Below are 12080 nucleotides of genomic sequence, written 5' to 3'. Positions count from 1 at the left end.
GAATAGTAACTCCAACATACACTGTGTAAATTTTTGATTCAGATGTAGAAGCAACATTATTTAATCAAACTGAAGTCCCAAAAAAATTGACTGTATATGAGTGATCAAAAAGTACAGAATATTGTTATTATTTATAACTGGTAGGGCAGTTTTGCATTGGTTAATAGCAGTTAGACTTATATACCGCTTCATAGGGCTTTCAGCCCTCTCTAAGCAGTTTACAGAGTCAGCATATCGCCCCCACAGTCTGGCTCCTCATTTCACTCACCTCGGAAGGATGGAAGGCTGAGTCAACCTTGAGCCGGTGAGATTTGAACCGCCGAACTGCAGATAACAGTCAGCTGAAGTGGCCTGCAGTACTGCACCCTAACCACTGCGCCACCTCGGCTCCTTAATGGAATGGGCAGGGGAGAGCAGAGCAGAGGAGAACATACTTTATTTGGCCAAGTGTGATTAGACATAGAAGGAATTTGTCTCCACTGCAGAAGCTCTTAGTGTACATGCAAAACATCAGAGCAGTGGTGGGATTCAGTCAGTTCGCACCTATTCGGGAGAACCGATTGGTAACTTTCTAAGTAGTTCAGAGAAACCTTATTTTGTTTTTTTTCCCACTTTACAGAGCTAATCCTGTAAGGAAGGCAGGAAGGAAACATTCTAGTGTTGTTTCTAACCTAATCTTTATTGTCCTCGCTTACAGAAACTGGTTTTCCAGTTAACCCTATTACATTTTAACATCTAAGACGAAGCGTCCATCAACGTGAGTGACGTTGAGTTGGCCACGACCACCCAGTCACATGACCACCGAGCCCCACCTACCCAGCTGGTCATTAGGGCAGAGAACCGGTTGTTAAATTATTTGAATCCCACCACTGCATCAGAGTAATAATAATTATAATAAAACCAATAAGAGGTGGTAGTAGATAAGATGAGAAGGATAATAATAATTATCCTTCTCATCTTATCATAATACAGCAGTACCACATGAATAAATATACTTAGACACAAGACTGTGGGAATTAGGAAGAAAAAACCTATCTGTATTTAGTTGTTTTTGGCATGCAAAGCCCTGTAGCGGTATCCGAAGGAAAGGAGTCGAAACAGTTTGTGTCCAGGATGTGAGGATAGATATTTTCTCAGCCCTCCTTCTGACCCTTGCGATATGCAGTTCCTCTATGAAAGATGGGTTAGTTGCAGTTATTTCTTTTTTCCTGTAGTCCTAACTATGTACATGTCCTGTTTGGTTGCTGCACCCAACCAGACAGCTATAGAAGTACAAAATGACAGACTCAGTAATTCCTTTGTAGAACCCTTACTTCCTGGGTCCCAGCAGCTTCAGGTGCAAACTGAACTTTCTGAGCTGACCCAGGAAGAACATTCTTTCTTGTGTCTTTTTAATTATGGCACAACATTAAACACCATAATGATTTAATAGTATTAGGCCTGAACCAATCTTTCTTTCATATTTTTAAAGAGAATTTTAAAGCAAAAAAATAAAAGATAAACATAAAAAATATATGAAACAATATTAAGAAAGAGAGAAAAGACAGAGTGCAGTAGATACAAGAAAAAGGAAAGGAATGTTTAGCTTCCAAACTTCTTTGCAATAGTTAGAAACCTATTTATTGTCACTCATCCCCCATAAAGACCTGGACCAGTTTCAAGTTTAACATTGTCAGTGAGTCAGCGCATTCCTGGCTCAAAAAACCAGTTGGCTTTGCAGCCATACAAACCATAGCCAGAGTGAGATTGTTGCTTTTTGTGGCAGATGGTTGCAGCTCTGGCAGAACCAGTGAAGTATTAGAAGATAAATCTATGCTTTATGCAATCTGTCCTGCACATATTTGGTCAGTTTGGTCTAGTGGTGAAGTCACTAGGCTAGAAACTGAGAGACGGAGAGTTTTGGTCTCATCTTAGGCAAGAAATCCAACTGTATGACCTTGGTCCAGTCACTCTCTTCCAGCCCAACCCATCACACATTGGTTGTGTTGTGGGGAAATAGAAGGAGGAAGTAGTATATGTGCATCTTAATTGCCTTGAGTCATTTATAAGAAATAATAGACAGGATAGTCAGATGATAGATTGATAGAAGAAAGAAGAGAAGAGAAATAATGACTCTCATCATTAGCTGTACTGAAAACTGCTTGTCCCTGAGTGTGATTGAAACAAGACTAGCTTTCTTTGTGCTTTTAATTAAAATTCCAAGATGTGAAAGGAAACAAAAGTCTTTTGCAGGAAGAGAAGTAAGATAATTATTTTGTATTTCCTGTTCAAAAACAACATCAATTCCAAATGAGAAATTTAAGTTGGAGGCTTAATTTCATTTTGAGATGCATTTCTTCCAGGGCTTTCAATTAGTATTAGTATTGCTAATAGCAAGAATCAGAAATCAGTTGAAAACAAAGATATGAAGAAATCATGCACCTCTCCCCTCCCTCTCTCTTTATCCCTCTCTGTGATGGATTTCCTATTATTAATGAAGCCACCATTGCACTATCCGTGGCTGCTTTTGTGTGGTGGACCAGCTCTGGAATATTGGCCTAAGAATCTAATCAGTATTGTTTTAAATAGATACTTAAAGCATCAATAACTGGAGCTTTACTCCAATAATTAAAGGTGGTAGTAATTCATATATAATATGTATTCATCAATCTACTAATGCCAACATTTCATCTTCTCTAATTCTGTCTTTGAATTTTCCTTTCCATTATGGCAACTTCAAAAATTAAATGATTTTAATCCAGCCACATCACAAGCACCATTGATACTCCAAAATATCCTCAGTTCTTCCTTAAGAGTGCTAGTTGACTTTTACACTTTAGGGAATCCTGCTGGGGTTTTATTACTCTTAGCATACATTTCCAATGTTTTGCTCATCCCTCCCAGGAATCCTACTTCCCCCATCATGATGAAGCAATACAACAGGATTTGGGGGTGAGTAAGGACTAATGGGATCTTATCTAGGCTATTCTTATAAAGGATTTAGCTCTTTGCTGTTGGAAGGATATATGGAAAAGATGTCTTCTCTCACTTTTATTATTTGATTTTTAATTGGAATCTTGAGAGCACATGATTTAGCAGGTTCACTGAGGACATGTTGGTATATTATTGCTGGAATTGGGTATGTCTAGTTTAATAAAAATAAGGACTAGGGGTGACATGATTGCAGTGTTCCAGTATTTCAGGCACACAGCATCCTGATTGTGAGGTGAGAGTTCCACCTCTATCCATATCAACATTCCTGCTATTCAAAGAATATTAAGCCAAAATGCCTCTTTTGATATTAAGTAGTGCATCAGGGTTGTTTGTCAGTGGTCCCTTAAAGTATTATTGAAGAAAGAATATCACAAGAAGAGATTCACAAGAACTGGGATTTCAGTTATCTCAGTGGGTGCCACATTTTGCCCTCCAGTTTTCTTCTGCTTACCTGTTGTTACCATGAAAATTTGAGATGGTAAAGTTATAATGTCACCTGATTGCCATTTCAATAGAACGATTAGGTAAGAAAAAAGACATCTTTTAAAACACCAATGAACTATTTCTGACTTCCAGATGTTCAATTTTTATAATGTGGCCCGCCTGCTATTCGAGTAAAATTAGGCAAGAGAAAGACATATTTTAAAACATGAATGAGCTATGAATGAGCTATTTTGGACTTCCAGATGTTCAGTTTTTAACTTCTATGAGCCTTAGCCAGCATTATCCCTGTTGAGAAGTAATGTGAGTTACATTCTTAATGTGAGCTACATTCTAAGGGAACTGATTTGCTCTTCTAAGCTATTGTTTCTTTTGAAAGAAAAATAAGAATGAGTTAATTTTTAAAAATATCTATCTATCTATCTATCTATCTATCTATCTATCTATCTATCTATCTATCTATCTATCTATCTATCTATCTATCTATCTACTGTCTGTCTGTCTGTCTGTCTATCTATCTACCTACCTACCTACCTACCTACCTACCTACCTACCTACCTACCTACCTATCTATCTATCTATCTATCTATCTATCTATCTATCTATCTATCTATCTATCTATCTATCTAAATAATAGTATTTATCCTCTCTGAAAATATTCCTACCTCAATAAAGGTAGTCCTCAACTTACAATACTTCATTTAGATTTACAACAGCACTGAAAAAAATGACTTATGACCATTTTTCACGCTTACAATTGTTATGGCATCCTCATGGTCATGTGATCAAAATTCAGGTTATTTGGCAACTGACTCATATTTATGACCCAGAGTCATGTGGTCAACTTTTGTGACCTTCAGACAAGCAAAGTCAATGGGGAAGCCAGGTTCATTTAACAACCATGTTACTAAGTTAACAACTGCAGTAATTCACTTAACAATGTTGGCAAGAAAGATCGTAAAATGTGGCAAAATTCACTTAACAAATGTCTCACTTAGCAGCAGAGATATTGGGCCCAATTGTGGTCACAAGTCAAGGACTGCCTGTACATAAGGCTGTATTGCATGACAAGCGAAGATTATTTGTGATACTCACTGTAGATAGAAAGTCTTCAGTGATTACAGATCAAAGTCTAAAGTGGGATTGCTTTATCCCCAATCATATGTTTTTATTCGAAGACTGTTTGCTATTTAATTCTTGCAGTTTATTTCTGCAATGGTAACAAACTCTATTCTCCAGTCAGTCTGGCTGGATATTTCAAGGAATATTATTGCGTAGACACAAAAAAGTCCTATGTTATATGCTACAGTTCACTAAAAAATTACTTTCAGCTTGAACTGTTAAAGAAAGAGTCTTCTGTCCCCAGCGTGATTTTGGTCTATTTCAAAATTGCTCTTGCCTTCCTTTCAAAAGAGAAGAAGGTAGGTGTTTTTCACAAAAGCAGGGACTCTGCTATCAGCACCAAGCAGCTGTGACAAGCCACGTTGGAGAACATGAAAGAAATGGCAGCTAAAATACACAAGGAAGGATGGCAGCATCCAAGATAGGGTTTAGATGCTGTTTGGATGGGAAAGGCATATAAGCCCAGGTAATACAGTAGTAAATAAATAATTGTTGGCCCAAGGAAGAAGCATGTCTTTTGTTCCAGAATGGTTAGAGGTCCCGTTCCCCCCCCCCCCCAATCTCATAATACATAGAGTTGGAACAAAACCGATAGGCTGCTAACTCCAAATCCCTCCTACGTGCAGAATCCGAATTCCAATTAAACAATCTCTTGACAGAAGGGTGGATATGAATGAACATAGCCAATGAAAGGAAGCCAATATCTCTTTAGGCAATTGGTTCCATTGTTAAACCAATTATTGGTTTAACAATGGAACCAATTATAACCAATTATAACCATATAAATAAAATAAACATTCAAACATTCAAACTGCTCTTACTTTTAGAAAAAAACATCCTCAATACAAGTATAGTGAGTATCGCTAATAAATTGTTTCTGTTTTTATCCAAAACGGAGGTAATTCAGGACATTCTTGGCATCCCTTCCCTTGCTTCTGCCTATAGTGTTGCCTTTTAATATTTTGCAGAAGCCTTACCAGTGATGATGAGCAAACTATCCTTTCCTAAAATTTGCTTTTCGTTATTTTCCTAGCAAGATGCAGGCATGTTGCTCTTTAAAAACAAGCATTTCCTACTCCCCAGCCCACCCCGGAGTGCTGGGGAAATGCCATACAAGGTTTTTTTTAGCTGCTCCTACCTTTCTTAGTAATCGTGGTGAAGCAAAAAAAAAAAAAAAAAATAGTTGATGTGCATAAAAGCAGGCCTCAAACCACAATTTGTTGAAGAAAGTCTATTGAAAAATGAGGCAAACTGTAACTTTGGGCATATAAATTTCTCTAAAATATAAATGAGAAAAGCTTCTCTGTACTTTGCAATAGTTGTTGTCCTCAATCTGTTTAGATATAAGGCTATCCTTTAGACTTGGGGTCTCCAACCCCTGGGTCTCAGCCTAGTACCAGGTTGCGGCCTATCAGTACCGGGCTGTGGCTATTCAGAATTGGGCCATGCAAGCTACATGAGAGCTGTCGCACTCGGAGCTCCATTTGTGCAAGTGGAGAACCCATGTGTGCACCCATCACTTGCGTAAATTGAGCTCTGAGTGCACACATCTGCTGGTTGCATGGAACCACTCTCTTTCCTTCCCCCCACAGGTCCACAAAGTCAGAAATGTTTGAGTTTGAGGGGGGGGGGAAATCAATAAAAGAAAATAAGAATAAAAATAGACAGGTTAAAAAACAACACAAATACATTCGTTTCAGTCGGGGCTGGACCTCAACAATTAGCAAAACTCACTTAACAACCATCCTGCTTAGCAATGGAAACTTTGGACTCAAAAGTGCCAGTAATATAGGAAGATTTCAGGCAAGATTTTTTTCCGTCTATTCTTTCAGATGGCAACATTGGATTTTCTCCATGCAAAGCTTAGGTTTTTCTCTGGCTGCGCTATATATATATTTATTATTTATCCTTCTTTCTTTAAAGTGCTCAAAATACAGTTTATTATAATGATAATTAATATTAATGTGATAGCAGGTTTTTTTATGCTATCACAGAAAACTCTGATAGCAATTTTTACGGATGCTCTTTTGGTCATTACTGAGAACAAGGCAGCAAAAAAATGCAACATAAAATCTCTTTTAAAATATCTGTGATAATTTATTGATTTAATCTACATCTTAGTATAAGAAACCATATTCACTATAAAACTGATGTATGCTTATTAGTTCTGCATATTATCCATACTATCCATACTAATAGTGTTTTATAGTGTGAATAAATTTATAGTATGCATATTCTAGCAGACCTCTTACCAAAAATGTTTCTGCAGGTTTAATTCAAATTAAATAACATTGATATGCAGATAACATAATTAGTATTACAGCTGTATGACTCCTCAATTTTCACCAGAGAATAAATATATATATAAGCCCAAATCGCTGAATGAGCCTGCACATATATTGAAAGGTGCATTTCAATCCTGGTTGTATCATTACTTAAGTTAGTGCTAGTAATGTGAACTTAAATTATTCTCATTGCTGATTTCCAGAGCCAATTTATTGCCAATTCCTGTAATTAAAAATTATTATCTTGATTTATATCAAAGGATTTTGTGTTGTAAAAGTGAAAAAAGCAGCTTTCTACTTATTCAGCTTGATTAAAACAAGTGTTGCCTTGTTAATAAACTTTCTGTCAAGATACAAGACTTTAATAGATTTATTTATGTTACTAAAAATAAAATATGTCACTCTGAGAAGCATAATGTGTATTTTACCCTTCTAATGCATATGTTCTACTCAGACAGGTAGTAATTTGTATAGATAATGGTAAATAGAAGTAGTTTGAATATGAAGAAGGATTCTGATGAATTTTCAAGGAGTGAGAGACATCTGTCACTCTTACAATGCATTTTGAAGAGAGAATATAGACAATATGACCACTGGGGGAGAAATTAAAGGCAAAAAGAAATTATTTAAAAATGCAAAATGGAAAGGACAGAAATAGGATGAGCATTCGTTCATGACATAAAATAAAATACCAGTTGAAAAAAAATCATTCAGATTTTTATAGACATATGATATATAAAATATGAAGTAGTAAAGTCATATAAATATACAGTATATGATGCATTAATAAAATCTTACTGGGAGAAAACTGATCTTGATAGTGAGAATAATTTTAAAGTGGTAACTATTAAAAAAACTTCTCACTGATTTTATTCTTAATTTTTAAAACAGCAATTACCTTCTTACATCTTTGGAAGCTAGTCAAACTGAATGAATAGTACATGGGTAGATTTTAGTCTTAAATATACATATCTGCACAAAAATGCAGACATGGAATAGGGAGTCCTTTAAAAACAGCTACTTAAAAATAAAGTACTTCTCCCACACATTAGATACAGTATGAAATACTAAGAATACTAAGATAATATACAAGATGTGACTTGCAATGAAGTGTCCACAATAAAATATATAACTAACATTTTCAGTAAAGAATAATACTTTCTAAAATTAATAACTAATCAAATGTATCAATTTTAAAAAATGTTTGAACTGGGGTGAAATCAACTTACCTTCACTACCGGTTTGCAAATCTTCTGCGCAAAAACAGGACGTGATAATGGGTGGGTGGGTGGAGCCTCCAGTCACCAGCGCTATTGGTTCACCAGAACGGGATGGAACTGGCTGAATTGCACTACTGGTTCGAACCTCCTAACTATTGTATGACCTGAGCTTAATGGAGCAAAATAATTAAGATTTTTGGCAATGGTTTGCAATCAATTGGGCTTTTGTTGCTATTAAGATGATCTTAAAAGCCGAGGTGGCGCAGTGATTAGGGTGCAGTACTGCAGGCCACTTCAGCTGACTGTTATCTGCAGTTCAACGGTTCTAATCTCACCGGATCAAGGTTGACTCAGCCTTCCATCCTTCCAAGGTGGGTGAAATGAGGACCCAGACTGTGGGGGCGATATGCTGACTCTGTAAACCGCTTAGAGAGGGCTGAAAGCCCTATGAAGCGGTATATACGTCTAACTGCTATTGCTAACTGCTAATAATCTCTAGAACATTATCCATTTTGGGAGAATAATAGAAAACCCAACTTTGATGGGGAGGGAGAACCAAAAAAAATTCAATATTTATATCATACAGATCAGTGCTGTCAAATTTACAGCCTTTGGGCCATATGTGTCATGTTCTGGCCACACCTACACCCAGTTTAGCAAAGTGGAAAAAAGTACCAATATATCACGTGATGTCACCATGATGCCGCAAATTTGACACCCCTGATATAGATGGATGAAGACAGTTATGTTTTTTAACCTAGCTATGTGGCTGAGATGGATAACAATATGACTGTGTGTGTTTGTGTGAAGGCTATAGTTACTTCTGTCTATAATCACAATCACTGCCTATAATCACAGCTGTGTCCATGACTAGATGAGGTATTTATATAACTTTATTATTGTGCTGTATATCCAATTATCATTGCAGTTATATTAAAATAACTGCTGGAGCGTTATGAGTTTTAGCATAATTGTAAAAATGTCAGAGAAATAATGATATATATCAAAAGGACACAACAAAACAATATATTTTCATTAAGGCTAAACTTGTAATAGATGGTCAATAGATAGGTAGTGGGAAGAAAATGTAATAAACAGTTGTGATTTGAGTAGTGATTGCTAAATAAATCTCTTCCTTTTTCATTAAGTCATTCTTCACTGTTTGGGAGCAATGAACTTAACAATGATTTATGCTGGGACATGCTTGGATTTAGAAGAAAGAAGCAAAACATGAAGATAAATGATACTAAAGCACCTTAAGGGGACCAAAAGTATAAACATTGAGCCAAACTTGCTGCTTAAAATCTCAAATCAGCTATTACTCTTGAAGCAGACGTACTTAATAAAAGCTACAGTTTTACTAGTTTCAATACGTTTTCTGCAATTTGGTGATAATACAATTAGGAAACATTAGAGAATCTGTTAGAAACATTGTGAAGGTCAGTAAAAATAAAAATTATATATATATAATCAGCACAAATACAACACAAATGTACAAAAGGCAACAATAAAAATATTGGGTTTCTGTCATGATGGACTCTTGTGACGAGCCGATTGACAGATAATGGAAGCAGTTAGCTTCCTCCCATAATTGGGGCATACCAGGGGTTGGGACACTAAATATATACCTTCCTCCCTGGCTTCAGCTGATAAGGAGGAGAGCCTGTGGCTTAATGGCTAAGACGTTTGCCTAAGATGTTATATAGCACAGGTTCAAATCCCAGTAAGGGTATGGCTAGCTGATGAGAGCTAAATAGCTTGAAATAGATCTGTACTAGTCTCCCTTTATTTATTTATCAGCACAAATACAACACACACACACAAACACACACATATACATACATACATACATGCATGCATACATACATACATACATACATACATATGTTGCATTTGCATTCAGCTACCCTTACTGGGATTCGAACCTGGGCTGTATTAAATATTAGGCAGATTTGTTAACCACTAAGCCACAAGGTCCTCCTCCTTTATCAGCTGAGCCAGGGAAATAGGTATGTAATTAGTGTCACAACCCCTGGTATGCCCAAATATGGGAGGAAGCTTACTGCTTCCATTCTCTGTCTATCGGCTCGTCACAAGAGACCATCCAGACAGAAACCCAATATTTTTACTAAAATTAAATAAATATATATTTAATAAGATGGCAATTGGGAAAAATTTAATCGTCAGCAAAAGGAAAGAAGACATGGGGATATAGTGAGTTGGGTAGGACAGTTGTGATAGTATTGCAACAAGAAACAACTTGGGGAGTTGTCTGCTGACAGGATGTATGGTTGACTGTGGAGAGGTTAGATAATGTCTATTAATGACAAGGGCTTAGGGAAGTAGACGGGGTTTGAGGAAGATGATTAGTGATAGTTAAGGGCAAGCCATAATATCAGTGCAGAGAGAGATCTGATGGGAATCTGGAGGTGGAGGTTGATCAGGCCCATGCTATAGCGAATTCATCTTTGAATGAAGTTATGGTTCTGACTCCCCTGAAGACAGTAGTGTATTCAACAAGCAATGGCTAGATTAATCAACATTTGTTGCAATGGGATTCAGGTTTAAAATTCAGAGAAAGCTGATTACCCAGATGCTTTCATGGCAGGCTATACTGCAAAGAAATCATTGACTGTATTTGCTAAAGATCTCTGATAGGAGAGTGGTGAGATCATCTGGGCTCAGCAAATAGCCTCTTGGAGCACAACACAAAGAAATGCCCTACCTTAATAGAATTTGTGAACAAACGCATAAAACAAATAGAGGCCAACATGGGGCTAAAGAGAATCACTGACCTTTTCATAGATGTCTTAAAACAAATGTCTATGATGATGCAATATGTGCAAAAAATAATAATTGTTTCAATTTAGAAGGCAGTGACAGACTTAAACCGCACTAACAAAAACAATAACAAAAACAAATGGAATAAGCATAATCTCTAGTTCATTTCAGCCAACATTCTCAATCCTTAGTACCTGGGTCAATCCTTAACTGTTAAAAGAAAAATTGGCTATGACATGATTATTCAGCACACATCCTGTCATAGTGTCAGTTATAATGAATTTTGTTCCTAAAGGTGATAGGAATACATGCATGCTGTTAGTGTAATGCATTTAATGTAATGCCAGAGGCAACATAATATTTAAGGATCCTATCTTTGCTGGATTGGAAAATTGGTTTAGGTCCAAAAGGACCGTCCAGAAGCAGAGTTATCGACAGCGATCTTGAGGGCTCCAAGATCGTACGTTGTGTTGTCGCAACGTCAGCTCCGCCTCAATATTTTGACAATTTCTTTTTCCCAAGTCTGAATAAAGCATGAGATATAGAACAAGTATGCTAAATTACTTGTGCTGATTTGGCTGTAATTGTGCATGTATATACATACAGTATGTATGGAGAGGGGGGAGAGAGAGTATAAATACAGAACAAAAATGTCTCAGAAATAAAACTATTTATAGAAAATACAACAGAAGAATACCCTGTGAGAATGAAGTGATATCTGCCTAAGCTTAAACTGGGGTTTTCTATGAAACATCTGTTCCTATATGGTTTCTGTGACAACCTCAAAATCAATGTGACACATAACCATACATTTTTTAAAAATGACCATTAGATTAAATTAGATTAATACTAGTTAGATTTACTTCTTCAAGAGTCAGAGCTGTTAGAGATGAATAAATCAAGGTCTCTCATCCTTTCTTAGATCAAAAATTTGCCATGTCTAAAGTTCTTTTGTTCCATATCTAATACATTTTAGATTTCAGAAATAATATATATTGGGAGATTGAAGTTTACCAACAAATTCTGAGGATCCTCCATATATATATATATATATATATATATATATATATATATATATATATATATATATATATATATATATATATATATATATATATATATATATATATTTCTTTAACAAATACGAAGCTTTGAGATTTTTTTAAAGGACACCACCAGCTCAAGAAGATATGATATTCTTAATTAATAAGTATCTTGTCATGTCCTTTATCTGCTTAGAGAATTTACAACCAACACA

General features: G+C 36.1%; 1 protein-coding gene across 1 annotated transcript in view; it reads left to right on the top strand.

Annotated features, from left to right (window-relative positions):
* LOC116510351 (cadherin-10-like) overlaps positions 1–12080 on the top strand; it is an 89077-nt gene that overhangs the window by 28450 nt on the left and 48547 nt on the right. The gene's annotated exons all lie outside the window — the stretch shown is intronic.

The sequence above is a fragment of the Thamnophis elegans genome, chromosome 6 (assembly GCF_009769535.1).
Source record: "Thamnophis elegans isolate rThaEle1 chromosome 6, rThaEle1.pri, whole genome shotgun sequence".
NCBI lineage: Eukaryota > Metazoa > Chordata > Lepidosauria > Squamata > Colubridae > Thamnophis > Thamnophis elegans.
The sequence above is the reverse complement of the archived record's forward strand: the minus strand, read 5'-3'. Positions and strand labels throughout refer to the sequence as shown.